General features: G+C 38.8%; 1 long non-coding RNA gene across 3 annotated transcripts; it reads left to right on the forward strand.

Annotated features, from left to right (window-relative positions):
- Window positions 1-384: 384 nt before the first annotated feature.
- LOC103190650 lies at window positions 385-18,331 on the forward strand. Of its 3 annotated transcripts, none has more exons than XR_489178.2 (4): window positions 422-643; window positions 2,925-3,434; window positions 13,324-13,409; window positions 18,097-18,331. It is a non-coding gene; the product is annotated as an uncharacterized LOC103190650 (long non-coding RNA). The 3 variants fall into 3 exon arrangements; XR_489179.2 differs by having other exon boundaries at window positions 423-643; window positions 13,324-13,398; XR_489176.2 differs by lacking the exons at window positions 13,324-13,409; window positions 18,097-18,331 and having other exon boundaries at window positions 385-643; window positions 2,925-4,263.
- The last annotated feature ends 3,474 nt before the right edge of the window (window positions 18,332-21,805 follow it).

Raw genomic sequence — 21,805 nt, forward strand, 5'->3', positions numbered from 1 at the left:
CGTTCAGTGCAAGGTGAGAGCGGGAAATCACAACGCTTTAGATTTCAACCGAACCCTACGTCCAACATGTGAAGAAAAACAACGAAGACTTGTGACATTCTATGACAGCAAAACCTGTATATGGTTGTATATAAAAGATTTATTGGCCTGGGGGAAAATATTGTGAAATAGTTGTAAGGTCCAGGAGAATAGGATTCTGTCCTTTTAATTTTCCAAAGTGCATCTCTTTTGACTGTTTGTCTTTCCCGTGAGATTCTTGCAAAATTCCTTGCTCTAGTTGCAAGAGGAAGAATTTTAGAGAAGGATTAAGGTCACTGACTGATGTGGTTGTTTTTTTTTTCTTTGAAATTACAAACTCCACTTTATGGACAAAGTCCTGTCTGCTTTAGAGTATGGATCTCCGACCATTGACCAAACTCCAGGTGAAACAACTGCCTATTTAAACTTTCTCGGACTCGCTGCTGCTAGTACTCCCAGTCTGATAGTCCTGGTGACCTGGGGGAGCTAAAGAGAAATGCTGTGAAGTTAGCTGCTTCCTTGGGATCTAGAACGCATGGCCGGATTGCAGCACTTACTGAACAATGTTACGGGGAGAGAGAAAAAAAAGATTGCAGCTTCTGAGAAACTGATCGCAATTCTTAAGGTATGTTTCAAGGTAGTGATACGGGAATTATTATATTACCTTCTAGCATTTTGAATGCCAGGGAGTCAAAGTGATAGTTTCATGGAGATGTCCTCAAACGACTTTGTAATAATTTTAATTAGTCTTGCAAAATCTGGAAACTAATGTACTGTATTGTGTATATATATCTAATGGCCCTTTGAAACTTGCCACTAGAGGCTGCTTCTGAATCGATGCATGTGGCGTTTCTGAATCTGTCGTTGGCTATTTTCGTTTGGTTGCTTTTTACTTTAACGCTTACATGAGCAGTTCTGAAAGCAGTTACATTTAGGAAGTACAAGCCTCCTGTATATCACTTGTGATATGAGGCTGTTTTTGTGGGAGCAGCATGTCACCTGGTTAACTGATAATTAGGATTCTCCATTGGCTCAGCTACGGGTGGTTCAAGGTTCGGTATTCTTTGCTGATTTAGCTGATCTCAGACGTGGTGCTAAAATTGGCTCCAGGGTGCCAACTTAGGGCGGGCATAAACAGTCACGATTCCTGTTCCTGACTAATATCTAGTGTAACATCCTCCGAGAGGTGCTCATGCGAGGGCAGAGATGGGCAGCTGAGGTAAACTCAATACCTTGAGGCGAGTGTTTGTACTCCACGAAGGTCAAGAGAAAATCCCAGTATTCAAAATGAAAGACATAAATAATCCTCTGCTTCTAATTCAATTTTTTAAACATTTTTTATGCTCGACTGTTTCTCAGCTCGCAGTCTATTATTTATGTAATCATAACATTGCCAGTTCCACCATCAGCATCTGAAATTTAAGCCGTCTGTTGAATCTTCAGAGGTTATCTAATTTAGGAACGTTCATTATTTTCTGATTGTGAAAGGACAGAAATAATATTTCAGGGTCTACTTTGCAAAGAATAAATCTTTATCCTCTAGTTCATTCCAGTTTGTGTTGTGTTGATAAATCCAGGATTTTAATGAAGAACTAGGTAATTATAAACCACTTGATGTGGTTCAACTATTTCACAATACATTTCCAAAATAAGATTGATTCGTTATTGCCCAATGCATGTTTTTTTTTAGATCACAGCCATATAATAGTCTCTTCTTTTGCGCAATGATCCAAATATACTGCAAATCTCTTCTGCATTTTGTATCAAATGAAACCTGTATAGTACATCACAACCTGAAAGAGGTTTTGTTATCCTTGTTAGAAAACTTGCACCCAACCTTTTTCTGTTTTCCATTTTGTGCTGTGGGACGCGTACAACAACGATAACAACAAAAACAACTTGCAGTTATATAGCGTCTCAGAAGGCTTAAGTCGCTATACCGTCGCTGTATAGTAAGCCTCATTTCCAACATTGCCACAGTTTCAGTTTTGTCAACCTTTTTGCGCCGCACTGATGGCTATAGTTTGGTATAGTTTCGAGAATAATTGACAATAGAGAGTTCTAAGTCCATAGCACAATATACAGACTCAGGTGGCATCATAGGAAGCGAAGATCAAATCATTTATAGAGTATCTGAATCCTAAGGTTTTGCTACTGTTTCAAGTTTCTCCAAGGTATTCCACCCCCTTATTGCCACAAGAGATAGATAGATGAGCCATTCGTTTGCATAACTTGGCTGATTTACATAATACGGTGTGAGTGGATCTATCCAGACAATTCTTATCAGTGTTTCTGCACTTCAGAGTTCCAAAGGCATGTTCTACATCTGATCCCGTGGCCTAATGTGCTTTACTAGTTTTGTTTCACTACAATCTTTGGATTATACTGGTGACGTCAACTAAGGTTTCAAACCGTACCCTTCATCAGCCAAGCAAACCATGGTTGTATGTTTTTATTATCCTCAAATAATACTGGTTGCACGTGCAAAATAAATAAATTTCTTGGTGGTTCATATAGTTTTTTTTAAAAAAATGGTAATGGTACTCTGTCCATTAAAGATAACCTGTATGTTTAGGTGCTTGACATCCTTGTGGTAAATGTGGGCTGGAGAACTTTCAGAGGGTTCTCTATCTTAATGAGCAGGAACCCTGAATGTTTGGAATCCTGCAATGTTATGAAGGTATGAGGGGTGACTTTAGGATCTTTCTTTGCGGAGAGAAATGAATGACATTTGATCAACGCTCCTTAAAAGTTCTAATGCCCTGAATACAATTGGACATTGTGCCCTGAGCAGTGGCCGTATAGTTTCTTCAAATGGTCCAATCTTTTTGAAGGAAACTGAACAGTGACAGGGATTTTGATTTTGGTTCTATTTATAGTAATACTGTATTGCTTTTCTTAAACAGGAAAGGATCACTGATCAGAGACTGATGGATCGCATTACTATAACTATAACACAACGAAGTTGCAGTGCGAGATTGTGCAGTGATGTACTTCAACCGAGATACTACAATAGGGAACACTGAAATCCACCGAAATCCACGCAACATAAGGCATCAGAAGCCTATTTATTTAGTCAGAACTTGCATGAGAATCGCATTGAGGTCATTTTAAAAGATGCTCAATGCAAACCTTAGTGAAAACCAATTCTCACCCAAATGTCCACCAAATATAATAGGAAATCAGTTCTGGAGAAGCATCATCCCTGAAAGTAACCTATCTTTTTGGAGATGTTGACCTAACCTGGTGTGGGTTTGCAAAACATTCTGGTTTTATTTCAGATTTCCAACATTTGCAGTTTATCTCTACTTATTTAGATTAGCCCGACTCTTGGAGTTGGTAAAGAAAGAGAGTTACACGAACAAATAGTAGATTAGCATTTCTAAAGATACAAATTGGGACAACTAATCTGCTGGGTAAGTGTGCATTGTGTGCAAAATATACACTTCGACAAAATGTCACTTGTTATTATAAATGTATCATTTAAATCTAATCCCAACTGATTTAACTCATATTGACCTACCCACAAACAGCAAATGTTACAATCCAGCCAAACTAGGGAGTACTCTCCTTCACCTGTGGAAGCAGTGAGCATTCTCTTGTCTGAAATAGACTATCTAAGAAAAAACACCCCACCCCACCCTGCCAAAGGCGATGTCTCTCAATATTTTACACCACACCCGGCAATTGTACCTATAACAGAATACAACAACAACTTTCATTTATATAGTGCCCCTCACGCAGAGTAGTGTCCCAGACCGCTTACCTTTCATGGATGCCTTTTATGGAACTGTTTCCATTCCTTACGTAAGATATAACAACACAGTGTTACAAAATCTGTTTCATCCATCCATACATTGCAGAAAATCACACTCCAAGCAAATATTTCCTTAACAGAAGTCACATTGCATTTCTAACAACAGAACAACTACAAGACCAGAGATTCTTAAGATGCTTGAAGGGCTGTTTTGATGGCACTTCATGCTCTGCAATCCTCTCAGTGTATCAGCTTCTCTTTTATTTAATTCTTTGCATGCTTCTAAGTGTATTTACTTCTGTTCATCAATATAAAAGCAAATTCCAGCTACAAGTCAAGAATAGCTAGGGTGAATTCCAGTGAGTAAGCACGAAGCCTAAACTACAATTTCTGTTCTGCTCTGCATTGTTGTTGAAAAATCCCAGACACTGCATTGAATGTTTGTTTTGTAATTTTATTAAACAGCCACTTAAGGGGCCCTAAAATAACGTTCTGAAGCAGTCCGTTCAAAGTTCGTGAGCCGTGTAGTGACAGAGCATGGAAGTTCAGAGGGTGCTTTCTAGCTGCTGCCTTTACAGTGCAAAGATGTCAAACATACAGCTCCTGAAGTCAACTTCTCCAGGAACAAGAATACACTACAATTTGCAACATCTTTTACACGGCATGTTTGGTGGCAATTCACTACCAGGTTACAGTGTAAAGGCATTTACCAATTCTTCCCAGTATAGCTCGGTGAAAAATTAACTTTTATGATAGTAATACTATTTCTGGGAAAACTGCACCTGTTATTTTTCAAAGTGTTACTTATCCATATTGGTCCCAACACAACAATGTTCCTTGACACCACCAACAATGTCATTTCGGCTTATTCTTAAAGGAGCGTACATCATCGCTCCTGCAATTTTATCCTCTAAATGTATTTGATTAAGATGTCATTCGTGTTTTGATTACATCCCCAAGATCCATGGTGGTTCCAGGGTTTTCCCACTAAAACATTACAGATTCTCTCTTATAAAAATTTCAGTGGGGTGACTATTTCCAAGAGGTTACGCCTAGACTCTTATCATGAACTGAATTTGCGTAAAACCCTGATGCTCTTGAAAGAGTTAAATGATTAAACAATGATGGCGTCTTCTGAGCCAGTACAGTTCACCAACTGTTTGAATAACAACCCTTTCCAGTAATGCCATCAAAAGTAGCAGAAGCAGAAGTAGCAGAAGCACCTAAAAATATATACCAGATGATAAGCACTAGGATTTCACATACAGCTGTTTTGAACAGAATTTCTACAGCAATTCTACACTCTGCCATAAAACAATTCGAATACAAAACCAATAAAAGCTGTAGTTTTTCGGCGCACGGTAAGTTAAAACGTACTGTTAAATGTTTAAACAAAACCATTTTGCAAATCAATCACAGATTTCGATAAAATGGATCAATTATTAACAGGACTGCGGCTGATAGTCAGCCCGTTCCTCTGCCTGATGAGTGAATACAGATAGGAAAGAAGGATTTTTGGTTAGTCTCAATATTTCTATACTCGTGGAGTCCTGCAGCTCAGTTAGAGCCCTCGCCTCGCAAGCGAGAGACCTGGGTTCAATCCCCAGCCTTGCGAAATGTTGGGCAAGTTTCCTTACTCCACACACCTCTGTTTACCTAGCAGTAAGTAGGAGCCCGGTTGTTAGTTGATTGGTGGATCGCTTTTCCGGGGATAATAATCCTTAAAAAAAAATAATTTGGTCATTCAATCCACGACTGTTTGTGGAACACTGCTGTGCGCAATTGGCTGCCATATTTCGCCCACAAGTATACAGTCAATTCACTTTACGGTATATTCTGTGAAGCGCTTTGAGACGTCTCAAAGACGTGAAAAGCGCTAAATAAAATGCAAGGATTGTTATTAACTTTAAAAAATATTTGTTCCCCTTCCAGAACACCTTGTGTTATCGAATCCAGTTTTGGTGTTGGTTCAGCAATGACACATTTTATTTCACCCATCATAAACACACATAAGGGATGTCATTTATAATGTACTAGGTCGATGACACTAAGGTCTGTGATGATTTGAGTTGCACGTAAACTAGAATGGTTTGTCAATTTTTATTACATCACGAACTGTTTTGTAACTTTATTTTACTCGTCTAACCTTTCAGATTTCGAAGCTTGAGCCTCACTCTCTACCCCCCCACCCACCCCATCCCTCAGGGTTCTGGACTGCGATGTCCATGGTATTCCCTGAAACTCCATACCCCAGAGCTAAGCAGACACTGTACTACCCAGCAGGTGGTGCTCCCTGTCTTTTCATCACTATGCTGACTCCATCCTCAGACTCCATCACAGTGATCACAACAAATGCATTTTTGAATGATTTCGCAAGGTGGAGATTTCACACGAACAATACGAAGCATCCCACTATGGCAGCAGCCGTGAATTAACATATTAATAATAATAATCCTTGTATTCGATACAGCGTCTTATCACATCTTTGAGGCATCTCAAAGCGCTTCACGGAGTATACTGTAAATTGAATTGACTATATTTTTATGGTGAAAAGCAGCAGGCAGTTGCGCCCAGCAGTGTCCTACAAGCAGTAGTGGATTGAGTGACCGCATTTTTTTTTAAGGATTATTACCCCCCCTTGCCAATTGACTAACAAACCCAGGTCCTCTCGCTTGCCAGGCGAGTGTTCTAACCACTGAGCTACAGGACTCCACAAAATCCTCTTAGCTGCGCATTAACATTCACAAAAAACATGAGTGATTGCAGTTCTGCCAAGTCTGAATCTATCAACATTGTCTGCATAATTGAATTTGCACAATTCACTTTATCTGTTATTAATCGTGAGGCGAAGAGGTTTCAATGAGTCCAAAACATTGCTTCGGTCAGATTGTATCTTTTAAAATGCCTTGAGCCAGGCTGTTAAATACTACCAACCCCAACATAATGGCCTGAAGTTATCTGATTTGACACCAAATGGTTATGACTCGTCGATATACATGTCTGGCAGATATAGCTGAGTGGTTACAATTTTTCGCAGGTGATGATAGGGTTTATTTATGGTTATAATAATTATAATAATAAATAATAATTCTTGCATTTGATATATCACATTATCACATTTTCTAGATATCTTGCAGTGCTTCACAGATGATACTGTAAAGTGAATTGATTGTATATATATGTGGGTGAAAACATCACTATTTAAATATCACCATCACTGCCATCTTACACACTGTGGGAAAAAAAATGAAGCAATCCTGATTGCAATTGTCACACACACATTCTGATGACTTTAATAACAATTAATAACAAAATAACGTTAAAGGTTAAGTTTGTGGGGGATAATTTGTAATGTTAGCAGGATTAATTAAACGGTAGGTATATTGGGTGGACAGGCCTTCGTGACTGCCTTTATTGTTTATTACTGAATCCGTAAGAGTTCTTTTGATTAAGTGATCAAGTTACACACTTACAGTCTAATTCCTCTGCTTGCGCTGTAGTAAATTCTTACATTCATAGCGGTTTATTCAGTCTGTGCTAATGACAGAGGCCTCGATACCCAGTGTGCCGTGGAGCAAAACACCATTACCTCCGTTCATGTTGTCCACAACTCTGCTTGTAACTGACTGGAGAGATTGTCCAGTTGGCATGAATGCAATAATGCCCAACAACCCTCTGGGGCTCTCCGTTAACAAACTGTTTCAGGGCGAGTGAAAGATCCCAAGCGTGTGGCGTATGAGGATAATCCTTTAATTCCTGTCACACTGAGATTTGATTGGGGACAGAGTAAATAGTCTAATGGGCCATAGTGCAGAGCTTGCTTTATTTTTATTGTATCTTTTCAATAGCACCTTCTTAGAGTGTTCTCCACAGATTAACCCTTTTGGCACAGAGATTCTTTGAATGTTGTAGTGTGGTGTAAAGCAATGAATAAGCCAACAGATGAATATCTCAGGAAAATAAATTACTTGCCTACTTTAAACCACTTGTAGAGTAGATTATGGACACCACCATCGAATGTAATCGAGGGCAGTGGAAGAGGCAAAGACCAATCTCCTCCTTCCCAAATATTATCATCCACCTAGAATTCTAGATCTTGGATGCATCGCTGTTCTCTCTGAAATAAGTATTTTCCTTTTCATTGAGAACACACTCTCTTTGGCCCTCGTTCCATCTCAAAAAGGAAGTGTATTCATCAGGACTCCTGCATAATTGTCAATAATATAAAGAAAACATGTCTATGTATACGACGATGTCTCCCAGGCTTCCTTTTTCCCCCCTTGTCTTTCATATTTCAAAACTGTGGATCAGAATTGGCTGAGATCAGATCATTGTGCACAATCCCTGAGTAACATTAGCAAAGACAACTCTGGTTATATACATTGGCAATAATATATTCAACAGCCTCCATGACCAATTTTGCCTACTACCCATTCATGTTGTTGCTGGAGCAACTCTTAAGCTTGCTCCAATTGAAAACTAAACCCGACTGACCAAGATCCCAGTTCTTGGCTGCAGGACACGTCCATTTCTAAGCCCAGATTTAACGAGGGGATAAAATAAAGGCTAAACGTTCTGATGAATTCCAGCTACAAAAACTGGATCTCCCGGAATTGGATAAACCATTTCTCAAACTCCCCAAATAACAATGTTAGTTGCAAGTGGCAACATCTAGTAATCTAGGTTGATGCTTAGTATTTTAAGGCAATTGCTATTAATTGAAAGTATCAACGATAAGGTTTCGAATATATTGTAAGCGATTCATCCTCAACTGATATTTAGCTGTGTAGTACACACTTGTTTAGGAAAGATGTTTTTTTCAGGGCAGAAATCACACAGACTTTCCTCATTTTGAGCCTTCTAAAATATCGGCTCATTGGGACAATTCTTCCTCTCTGTAAATCACGATGACAAACGTTTTCCACTCTTTCTTATTGTACGTGGTTTAAAATAATTGAAGAACATACAAATGGACCAAAGTTAAGAAAGGAAGGGACAGACCAAACAAACTTGATGATTTCGGCAAGGATCTGGTTAATACCAACCTGATGAAAGGCACATAGGCAAAATGGTCAATGAGGGATTTGTTTTAAAGGGAAACATTTCATTAGTGAGGATCATAAGAGTGAAAATACTTTTCCAAAGAAAACATAACTTGAAAATCTGAGTATTTTTTNCCAAGGATAGATCAGTTTGATTTATATAATGATATGACCACGGTGTGTGGAATGAATTGATTTGATTACAATACATTTCATTTCCAAAAGTTTCAGCGCCCTGGGACATCTTTCTGACGTGAAAGGTGCTGTACAAGTGTAATTTGTTATTTTGCTTCATGTCCTCAATGCAGGATTCGAATATTCAAAGTGTTAAGCATTTCTTTCAAACCAAGTTTGCCTCTCAAGATATCTTGAAACTGAACCTATTGGATTTTACCAAAACATTCCAAGGTTCTGTTCTGCTTGAAGCATTTTGAAGAGGTTTGGTAATTTCTCTCCGAGTTTATAATTTGCCACCTCATCCTTTTCAAAGTGCTGAGGCTGACATTCCATTACTTGCTTAATACTTACACTTAATGCCTAACAAGTTAAAGTGTTAACAGTACCTCACTCACAAACAGAATTGAATGTACAAATGGAGGTGCTCACCACACACTCGCAGGAAATAAACGAAAAGTAGATTTAAAGTTTGGAATTTTTGTGCCCAACATTATGAATCGAAGGATACTGTCTGTCTTACAGAGGGAGACTCAACCTTTAAATCCCATCCTTGGACCAAACCTGATGTTTCCTCCAGTAATTTTAATACTTGGATACTACTGCTTTTGGCTGCTTGCACTTGCACAAAATAACACATAATAACATATTCCTCTTCGGTGCTTCTGCAGTCTCATTATGACTGTCAGAAATTAACAGATACTCACAGTTAACCAACGCAGATCAAGAAGTAGATATGAATCTTGCTTACCTTTAAATAAACATGCATGTTGTGGGCAGCCCATTATCTATTTTTGTTTTAATCATCATAAATTCAATCATGCGTTACTACTACTAAACCATCTAACCTAACAAACTGGCCAATGAAACCAATGGAAAGTGCTGGGGAAGACAATATTTGTCTGATTTTGGCACCTACTGCCTATATCTAGTAATCCCAGTTAAAGAACAGTTGTGTTAAATATTTGGGCAAACCTCCCTCTTATTCATCTAACAATTGCCTTAACTCCATCCTTAGCAGGGCACCCTGAATCGTCCATTTTCTGCTCAACCCATCCTTGTAAGATTCCTGAGTGAAACTGATAATTTGTGGGTAGTTTTTTTACTATGAATTGCATTCACTGGGGCATACTGTGAACGAGATATAGTGTGTACAAACTTATTTCACTCGGTGTCTCTAAAACTGGCAGTGGGAAATGGCATTCATCTCCTCACTCTGTGCTATATTCAAATATATATACTCACCAGAAATAACAGGACAGTTCCTAAAACATTACACTACCCAGTTGCATTAAAGTTTCCTTCTTCACGACAATTAGAATATTATTAAATGTTATAACATGACCAAAGCAATGAAATAGAAAGTCTATAGGCTTATTGCAGCCAATGTATTTTTCACATAATACTGGATTCGCTTTCTTTCCCTACGCAATAATACGATGGCACGTCAAAAGTAGTCAACTGCCTTCTAAAGGAATCAGCTGAACATCTTGTTAGGAATAGGAATGAAGAATGTAGATCTAGACGGTGACATGTTTTCAGTCCACACTTTACCATATATGGAGTGCGGCCTGTCAGGTCTGACTAATGTAAATTGTAATTTATATTAGATATTGGAGTATTTTTTAACCTAGATTAGATTACTCTCTGTGGTCAGAGAGTTAGCCTTGGGACATGGGTTGTTGAGTTCCAGGCTTCAGCAGGAAGAACTGCTTTGTATCCCATTTGGTGAACTTTCTAGAAAAGGTCAATAGCATAGAAATCCCAAACTCCAGCAGATCTTTTGAGTCCTCAGGTTATTCCAAGTTCACTCAGCACTGACCAGTGATCAGCTCTGTCAACTTACAGGTGTGTAAATTTCCAATGTTGCAGCGCACGCATTTAACAGTTTAAATTTCATTATGGTAGATACTTAGGGAGAGATCTTGATAATATTACTCATTATTCCTTTTAATGTAAGAGTGTTCCTTTAAATATTAGAATTATTCACCCATCTAAAGTGGCTTATATTGGCTATTTGTTCAAATTTAGAATGGTAATTGGCACTATGACCTTTTAACTGCTCTAAAGATAATTACTGCAAGTTGCTAATTAGCTACTGTTGGTGTTTATCATTCCTGGCTGTGTTGGTCCAGGAATCTTATCCTGTCTAATGTTTCAGTTATCCCGAGACCTGGTGCCAATAATCTGAGCTCAGGATATGGAGTTGCTGAGGGTGGATTAGTGGATTATCCCCAGCTCCACAGGATGTTTTCAGTGGGTCAGTTCCACACTGAACTATTGTTGTTTTCTAGTTTTGCCCATGTCCACCTCCCAACTAGGTACATTTCATTCAATATGCAACTGTGCACAAATGGGCTGCTCCATCTGCCTACAAATAGAGTCACTACACTTTACAGTATAAAGAGATGCTGAAGCACTTTGGTATGCTACCCCCTGTGAAGGGCGTTAGATAAATGCAAGTGGTTGTTGTTGTTGTAGTACATAAAAATGCTGACTGTGTTGGAAACAGAGCTGTCAGTCATGGGAACATAGGAACAGGAGTAGGCCATTCAGCCCGTCAAACCTGTTCCGCCATTTAATTAGATCATGACTAATCTATATCTTTACTAATCATGTGAGAGATTGTATCCCTTGCATGAACAATGCAGAAGGAGGTATAAGTACTTTTTTTTTAGGTGGTGGGGTGCGGAGAGGTCAGCCAAGTATCTGACACATGCAAAAACCCATCACCGTGCTTAAGAGTATCCAAACCACGATGAGATTTCCACGCAACCCACCTACACATCAATTAAGTCCTTTGAATGAAATAATCTAAAAAAAAGAATCTTTAAAGGCTGCAAACTTTATAAATAATGCACCATTTGTCAAGACTGGAGATGCCCATCCACACATATTTGGGTCCTGGAATAAAATCTCATCCACTTTTTTACTTCTCACTTTTCCCTTGGCTTTCAGAAGGGGGTTACGTGTTGCAATAAAGCAATGCTACCATTTTGACGACACATGTATGTTTATGGCCCTGTGTTAAGCCTTCTTGATGTGCTTGTGTTTGTTTATTGTGCCACACTCCTGTTGACATTAGGCTACTATTAAGTGCATATGGCATGTATAGAATAGTTAGAACCTGACCTCAACTTCGCCTTCCTAGGATATCACCGCAGAGCCCATTGTGGATCAGCTCACAGATCTGCTTCGTGAAAGAAAATAAAAAGCCTTGTGACACCCACCATCCTTTGCCGACTACAAAAATAACTCAATCTCGTATTTCCCATACTGCTCTGTATGGCCATCGAACTTGCCCTGTTTTTTTACCAGTGCACTTTTATAAATATGTTCGAAAAAAAAATGATACCATATGGTTTTATTTGCCTTTTGTGTGTATTAAAGCCACCGGCCCAATGGGTAATTGCAGTAAACGATGTTACTCGAGTTTCTGTTGTTGCATCCTTAGCAAAGTGAATATCAAATAACTAGTCGCTGTAGTACAATACTTGGGGTTCATTCATCTGTTTGTTAATTAGTATACCGAGAAGAGTATTACAGAGTAGATTGCTACTAATTAAGAATCAAAATGTATATCATAAGACAGTTCATACAGAAGTATTCTATCTATCTTCTGGTTTCTTCATACACTGCCGCTGATAAAATTCCTGCAGCTGCAATATTAATGGCACGCAATTAATCCACAATTGATGATGTACCTATATCTACTGTAACCTAGGCTTGTGTTAGAAGCGTAGAACCTTCACATTTTCATTTACATCATCATACGAAAGCACCATATTTCATTAGATTCTTACGTTTTGCACTTTTCAAATAACTTTATAACATTTGAATGAATACCTTTTTGAAAAGTTCCTGAAATAACATTGCGTTCCACAGACATTACTTTTTACTATAATGATTTTCAGAAGCCCCTTAGAAGCGTAGAACTGATATAGCCTATTACAATTTTATTAATTAGTTTATTAGCGTCCTCCCGACGTGAACGGCGCTATACAAATGTCATTTTGTATTGTATTATTCTATTTTTGATAGATTTTTTTTATTATCAATAATGTGTCTATTTATGTTGCATTGAACTGTTGGGAATAGCTGCCAATCTTGATCTCGTTCTTATTCTGCATCTGCTCACCATTCAATATAGGTCAAGAAACAGTGATGTGGAAAATTGAGCATGAGGGGTTCACACTACATTAATTCCTGAATTGAAGTCCATACCAGATTCACTCCAGCTTGACCTTTGCAGGGTAAACAGAGCTCAGCTGTGGAAGAGCTGACATTTTTCAGTCACTCTTTGACTAACTCTTAATGCTCTTTCTTTTGCAGAGTGCACTCCAGTGTGATGCAGCATCCGAATTCAACAGGTTCTGAAACCATCACAAGGATGTGACAAGAAGGAGTGTATGCATCAAGTGTGTTGCAAGTGTAATTAGTTGTTGTTGTTGAAGCAGTTTCTTACAGATCTCAAAACTGGTATATTTGGAACAATGAGTTTTCAAAAGCAGAAACGCAATGTCGCAAAATATCCCCTTGAAAAGAAATACAGCCACAAACCACGAAGTTAAAAACAAAAGCACCACAAAGGGATGGGGGGCTTTTGTTATCAAATTATGCAACTTATGTTTGGAGATATTTTTCTTTATTGTGGATCTTTGATGAAACATATCAGGTTTCCCTCCCCCCCCCAATTAAGTTAGAGTTCAATAAACAAAGAATGACAGATATGGGGAGGAATTCAGCGCTGGGCAGATAGCCTTTCAAGTGCTTATTATTGAGATCAAAATCGTGCTTGTCATCCGTCTACTGAGCAGCTTGAGGGGAGGTAAGTTTGGACACGTCTCTCAGATGTTGAGCTAGCTCTGTGGTAACTTTCCTGGCAAAGAATGAGTAGTTTTGCTCTGCGGGTGATTTCTGTGAGCCAGGCGTGATGATTGATCGGTTAGCTTGGTTCATCAATGAAACTGGAAGTCCAGGCCAGTTGATCACTGGGAATGGGATTCTTCCCACTAGGATCCTGATAACGTTCCAAACCAATCCCTTAGGTTTGGCCTGAGCGTTCTGGGATGCTACCCCATGTGAAAGGCGCGATATAAATGCAAGTTGTTGTTCTCCTAGCTGGACAAGCAGTGATAAGTTCACCAGTGCTTCATGCTGATACAACGGTTGCAATCAGCTCGTTCAATACAATGATTCCCCAATGCACATGTTGTAGTGCCTGTTTCCTTGGCTAATAGTTGTGTTTTCTAGTTACGGGCAATTTGGGGATCTTCTGCACTACTCATCCCCTCCAATCTCTGTAGAAAAGATTTACACAACCCCAGAAGCCTCAAAAACAAATGTGCAAGTTGTCAGTGGTTAGAACTGGAGACTATTGAGCATTGCACATGTCAGTCACACTCAAAATACGTGCTTATAATGTCATTTGATTCTTTCAGTACTTTCTTGTAAACACACTCGACCCTCTATGATTTTCTGTTTAATAACAGATCCTGTTGCAGTTCACAACATTTTACAAATGCTATTGTTCTGTACCTAATGTTCACCATCATACAATGTTTGTATTGTAATCTCTAGTCCTCAAGAACTGTGTTTGTGTTGAACAAAAGCAGACATGTGTAAATCTTAGTACTTCTGTTCACGCAACATTCTTACAATACTTTTTTTTTGTAAACGCTATATTTTTATGCTGGGTAAAAATATTTCCAACACGTTGTTTCTAAAGGTTTAGTTTAGGAAAGGAAACTTATTTCCTAAATAAATTCACTTATTCTTCTTCTGAAATATCAGATCTATTTCTGCAGTGTTCTGACAGAAGCTTTAGATCAGTTGCTCATCAGAACTCAAGTACAAATCTAGAAATTATGCCCAAATGATGACTTATCCCTTAAAAATAATAGCATATATATGATAATCTTACCTGACAAAAGTAGCCTGGAGAAGGTATGCTTTACTTTGCAAAGTCACAGTAATGTTCGTACAATAAACTGTAACTGAAATGAACACTAAGGTACCTGTTGCCATGGAAGGTTTTGCCACATTAAATTTACAACAGGACTAAAACAAGACCAGCTGATCAAATGGCTCTTAACTATATGTTTCTCTGCAGTTGCTTCAAATACAGAACTCAACAGCTGATAGATAGACAGCTAAAGACAGCCCAGGCTTAAGAACAACAAAACACACGCATTTTCAACCCAAAGAATTAAAGGGTCTAGCTGACTATTTTTACATATGGCCTTTGTTCATAGCTAGTTAGTAATATAAAGGTAAAGTTAAACTTACCATATGGAATCTCCATGTTTGGACTCAGCTGTGTGCTGATGTTGACCATTCCTTTCTTCCCAGTATTAAGTGTCAAAACTCTGGCCTAAAAGAAATTTGCTGGTGTGAGATGAAAGTTAACCCAGGGCATTTTTCTCTGGGTTTTTGGTGCTGGATCCGAATAGTTCCGAGAGATCGCCGTGCATTATGTTATCATATTGATTCTTCTAATCAGGACTAATGTGGGTGGGGATGTTAAACAGTAACCAGGCTTTTTCGGAAGACAATCTTTGAAAGAGCAGTTACTATGGCAATCAGGAGGCTAGACAAACTAAAAGACTGCATCTACCTCTGTGGTTTTTAACTTTGTCTCAAGCCAATCTTTAAAAGCAGATTTTTGTCGTCGTCGTATTTTGGTTGAAATTATACAGCAGCTTTATCCTTTGGGTTATAATGTCTTTCACCAATGTGATTAGATTTATAAGTGGCCGTGTGTCCTTTCTTTGCTGGAGTGAAAGAATATTGGTAACTCACTCTCAGAGGTGAGGTGTTCTGTTTGTTTATCATCGAGAGTAATCCTTGGAATCTTAGACAGCCTTTAACAAAGTCAGAACATTTATTCTGATTAACTAGCCAGTAGAAACAAAGTCTAAGAGAGGTTTTAAAACAGGACAGCATTTGTATAATCTATAGACAGCATTTGTCTTACCACCAATAGCTAAAGTTGTCTTGAAAAGATTTGATGGTGAAAAGGAGAATCTTGAATTGATTAAAGCAATCAGCCATTGTGCACTTTCCGTGTCCCACTCTGGCAATGAAACGACTGGTTGCCTCACTATTAGTTGTAATTGTTAATAATTCACACAGGTGTATCCCTGTTACTATATCTCACTCACAGGAACCATCACTCCACTGAACAGCTAAATAGCCAGTCACTCACAACAGAATGGCACATTTCATTAAGCGGTCGAGACTGCATTAGTAATGAAATGTTAACACAAAAAGCTTGTGAGGCACACAATGAAAATGAAAACCTCTTAGAAATGGCGGGTGTCCATTTGACATAGCACTTTGTGTTTTTGATTGATGGGAAAATGATTTCACAGCCATGAATCCCCCAGAACACCATATCAAGTTGTTCCACTGGCCTTTTGGCACAAGGTTGGTGAGTTCCTTATAATGATAATATTCCTTGAATTTGATGTTTTATCACATTATTGAGATGTCTCAAAGCATGTGATGGGATTTTACCGTGAAGTGTAGTGACTGTGACATCTAAGTAAATGCGGTAGCCAATTTGTGCACAAATATGTCCAACAAATAGCCGTAAAGTGAATGAACAATTTTATTTTATTTTACTTGCTTGGCCTTGAGAAGGATTAAAGAGGAGCAAGGTGTACAGTTTGTTGATCTCAGTTGGCACAGTAGTGGTAGTCCTCCTGATCAGTGGCCACGGCCTATTAAAATTTTCAAACTCAGTAAAAGGGCTAATAGATGAGACAGAGTGTTATTAGGAATTCAGTGGGAATAAGCATTCCTAGACATTACCCGGCATGTATATATAAATGCAAGTTGTTGTTGTTTGCTTGTCAAAAGTGAAATAACTGTTGGTTGTTTAATTTTTGACTGCTATATTTGAACGGTAATGTGAATAGGGAGCTTGTTACCAGGCTTAGTGTGACCCCCCAACCACACCCCCCCCCAAATAGTTGATTTGCTACATGACCTGAATTTAACAGCCAAAGGAGAACGTACCAAGTGTACATTCAGATCAGGTCACCATGAAAATTCAGTGTACTCTTACTGTATAAATACACATACATTGATTAGTGGGGAGAGGCAGAGAGATTCCGGGATGGAGTTTCAGAGGGTGGAGCCAGAAAGGCTGAAGGCCCGACCGCCAATGGTGGACTTGGACAGGTCGGTAAAGGTTTAGTAGGTCGCAGAGGTCGGGAGGAGCAAGACCGTGGAGAGCTTTAAAGGTGAGGACGAGGATCTTGAACATTCGGAAAGTGGCGTCTGTTTTCAGAGTTTTTTTAAAAATATATATTTTTCCAATCAAAACAAGCAACTACTAGATCAGTTTCCCACTTAGTGAACCCCAGATAAGTAAAATGTCTCCAATATTTACAGGTAGAAAACTGCAACTGAAATGTCTGGAGGAAGGGTGGCTGGTTTACAGCAGTGTAAACTGACAGCTGAGCCAACCTGCTCAGCTAACAGCCTAGTTTTATTGGATTGTAAACTGATAATGTCACAGTGCAGAAGTGCAAACAGTAACATCCACATAACTGAAAGTACGTGTCTTTTTCCAAACCGTGGACAGGTGGTTATATTCCTTAGCTACTGTAGTTGAGATTATCTTCCTGTCTTGTACTTTCTTTCACCTCATGCACCTTTTTCAGAGATGGCCTTTGGGAATTTTTTTAATCTCAAAATTCTCTTCCCCTCTGGATCTGACATGCAGTGCTCCTCAGATGTAGCTGTTATGAACAGGTGGAGTCCTGTAGCTCAGTGGTTAGAGCGCTCGCTTTGCAAGCGAGAGACCTGAGTTCAATTCCAGGCAGGGCGAAACCTTGGGCAAGTTTCCTTACTCCACACGCCTAATAATAATCCCTCCAAAAACAAAACAATAATAAATTGGGCATTTTCAATCTACGACTGTTTGTGGGACATTGCTGTGCGCAATTGGCTGCCGCGTTCGCCCACAAATATACAGTCAATTCACTTTACAGTGTATTCTGTGAAGCGCTTTGGGACGTCCTCCTGACGTGAAAAGCGCTATATCAAATGCAAGGATTATTATTATTATTATAATCTCCTTCTCTTGCTCCACAGATACCAATGATGGTCACCCTTGACTGTTAACATTGAATGCAGTTACAGATCGATCAGCTCTCTCATCAATGAAATGAGAAATTAGAAATTCATGACTTAAAAACAAAAATTCTGAACATTCATACTGGTGAAGAGAATTGGATTCGGCATGAAATGGAAGATAATAGTCCGATTTGCAGTACAAGAACCTAATTTCGCCCACAAAATGTACATAGCAGTTCAATATATTTACAATATAATCTGTGAAGCGCTTTGAGATGTCTGGAAGACGTGATAGGCTGCTGTATCAAATGCAAGGATGATTATTATTATTAATAGAGTGGTGGACATTGCTCAGTACAATTCTTGTGTGAAAACCAATTCTATATAAATTAATTTCTCATTAGTTAACCTACATGGCATGCGTTTGATATCTGCCCATAGTACATAGTTTAGTGCACTGTGTCCCCCTGGTTGATGGTGTGTAAACCGATGGCCCTGGTGATGATGTAAGTACACTCTGTATTGGCTGCAGTTTCAATGTACTTGATCTCCTGAGCAAAAGTTGCACTGGGAGCACTCTTATTGCTCACTGTCAAGCGCTCTGGGACGCTATCCTGCGTGAGGGGTGCTACATAAACACAAGTTGTTGTTTTGTAGTTGTTATTGCCTTCTGAATCCCGTCCAACGCAACCATGCCTGTTCATGAATTTCTGGCGGGTGAATGTTTAACCGGTACAGAAGAGAATTGAATGGTGGCGTGATGGTGAGAGATCTTTGGGTATACACCAGACTGATGATACATTTCACTATTTTAGCTGATTGTAGAGCAAACAAAGGTAAGTGTCTGACTTGTTTACAGTGTGACCGCATGAATAGCACTTGACATGTGACTTCTGCATATAAACGTAAATTAAACCAAGTGGGTAGATGGATGGGTTTAAACAGTACTTGTGGAACAGTGGACAATGCCTGATTTGCCAGCCGAGGTGGCTAACGAATTTGAGGAACGCAGTTCATGTTTCTCGAAACTTAACATTCTATTCAATTCCGCCACACTCAGCTGACTCCTGTAAGTTGAACTCTCAACAAAAGAGAGCACTTCTGATGAAAAGAGCATTTTTGGTGAACAATGTGCATTGGTTTGTTACTGGATTACTCTCAACGTCAATTATAAATCAGTGCTGTACAAGCTACATCTCAGTTTTCGCTGTGAGCAGGGCTAACTGACTGGCGGGCACATGTCTTTGGAACACTTTACTTTGGGTTTTGCTTTTTGGGTTAATAGGGCACATTGGACATATCGTGCCGCACTAACCAAAAATGTCACCGAAGCTGTAGGAATCTCCCATTGCCAGTGTTCACCTTTTAATTAAAATAAACCGCTTGCGATTCCCATTTCTCAGATAGTTTGGGATCCATGAGGGAACCTTTCTATGACTTAAAAAGGGATCAGTTATATAGAACCACTGTTAAACCACTGATTCCCTGACAGATTATAACGCCACTGAGAGTGGGCCCGTGGCATGCTTGCACTTTACAAACATCAGCCTCGTATGTGAGTGCGTTTTAAATCAGATTTTCAGGTCAGACAAATCTTGTGGATAAATTTATTTCTTTTATTTTACTCAGTCAGCGCGCAAACATCCACTATCTATTTACTGGTGCAAGTCTACCAACCAGAGGTAGGTTGAACTCAGGTCAGTATTAGAATGGACTTCTTGCTGTCCCTGATAGTATGTGCACCTGAATAGTATGAACTCAATATGCAGTTCTGGCTAAGTCTCTATGTAACTGATTGCTTTATGGCACAACCTTGATTTAATGAACCTTGGACCATTTTAGCAAATCCTGGAGAGATCACTTAAGAATATAATTATGGTATCATTCGTTTATGGTACAAAGAATTAACTTCCAACATCAGATGCATCAATGTTTCTGACGGTCTTTTGTTAGCCTTAGAAATAAATTTTCTCTTACTCCTTTAGTTTTGTTTTTTTAAAAAAATGACTGAGCAAAATAATAGTAATATGTTCACTTGGCAGACATGTTAAAAATGGCCTTCCCCATCTTCTAAACCGAGCACCGCCAAAAGCAAATCAATAAGCACATTACCTCACCGTGCTCTGATTTATGAGGGTGTGAGAGATAGCAAAGGCAAACATTTTTTATTGTAGCTCCTAGATTATATTGTCACGCAAAGGCATAATTTATTATTGACAACGGAACAGAAGGCAGTGAATCTAGGACAGAAAATGTGCTCTTCTTTTTTTAAAAACAAATGCAGAAGTCTACTCAAATTATTATTTGATAAAACAAAATCACACACTATCTCTCTCCTATACACTTTTTCAAAAGTGTGTTAGTGAAGGAGCACAAGTTGTACTTCTCTGCTTATGGAAGTGCCGTAATGGCACAGCAGTAGATATTTTACGACAGATAGTAAACGGTTGAGGACAGATTAGTCATTCTGAATGCAATTGATGGGATGATTATGTCGGTTAAAAAGAGATAAAATAAAACAAAGAAATAAAGGCAGAATTTTGAAACCAGCACGCAGTTAAGCTTTCTGTGTCTCGAATATCAGACATGATTTAATTGGAGAAAAAATAAAATTCTAAAACTTCCATTATTTAATGAGCATTGCTTATTTTTCTTTAATCTCTGGTCTGACAGATTATTATCTTACTCTGGCTGTCATGGGTTGGCCCATCAATCCAACAAACAGTGATGGTGTCATTCAGCACCACCTACTGAATAATGTGAATATTTCCTAACCTTTTCGCAATTAACAAATGCAACATGCTGTTTTGTGGTCTCCACTCATTAATACCAAAAAAATGTAGATGCAATTTATGTAAGACCTCCCTGCAAGATCAGATAATACATTTGTCATGTTGTTTTCCAGAATGCCATCATGTCCCTAGGTGTTAAAGCAAAATTGTGTACACCTATTGTTATAAAAGTCACTTTTATTGAAAGCTAGGTAAATACACAATGCAAGTCTGTACACTTTCCTACCTCAGTAGGTTTTTTAAAAAATTAGATCTACTCTGTAAATCAAGGTATATACAGCACAAATACTACATTTCCTAATTGGGTGAAATGTATTACTTTACCATCTCAGCAATAAGCAGTTGCTAAACCTTTCTTATTTTGAGTCAGGGTCACGGGCATTGTGTTAAAGTAGCACCAAAAAAAATGTGTTTTTGTCAGCAATGTTGGGGTCAGCCCCAAAAGTCTGTAGACTGGCTAGAAGCCCAATAATTAACATAGCCAGGATTCATCAAGTCGATTTGCTTGTAAGTCATTTTGCCCCAAATTGACTGCAAGTACGTCACGCTAACCCTAGATGGCACCAATACGAGCAGAACAAACACTAAATGAACGACATTTATCAAGAATTTCTGGCTTTTAAGTCAGACAGCAGCTAATCCAATGATGAGGCTGATCACACATGTTGCAACCACTCTGTTTGCAGCATAGGCATCTTTGGACACCTTCAGATCAGCAGGTGTGTAATTGTACAAACATTTTTCTGCTTACAATTCCATCTTTGCACGTGTTTGGATACACAATTGGGCTATGTTTCCCACTGGGCACATGTTTTACTACTAATTTGGTATCGGATCATGCACTTTCCATTGTTGATTACAGATTACGTTCATGAATTCATCATCTTTTTGCACCTCAACACACAGGTAATTAATGCTGGTGAAAATATTGAGGA

This window comes from Callorhinchus milii, unplaced genomic scaffold, assembly GCF_018977255.1.
Source record: "Callorhinchus milii isolate IMCB2004 unplaced genomic scaffold, IMCB_Cmil_1.0 Scaffold18, whole genome shotgun sequence".
Classification (NCBI taxonomy): domain Eukaryota; kingdom Metazoa; phylum Chordata; class Chondrichthyes; order Chimaeriformes; family Callorhinchidae; genus Callorhinchus; species Callorhinchus milii.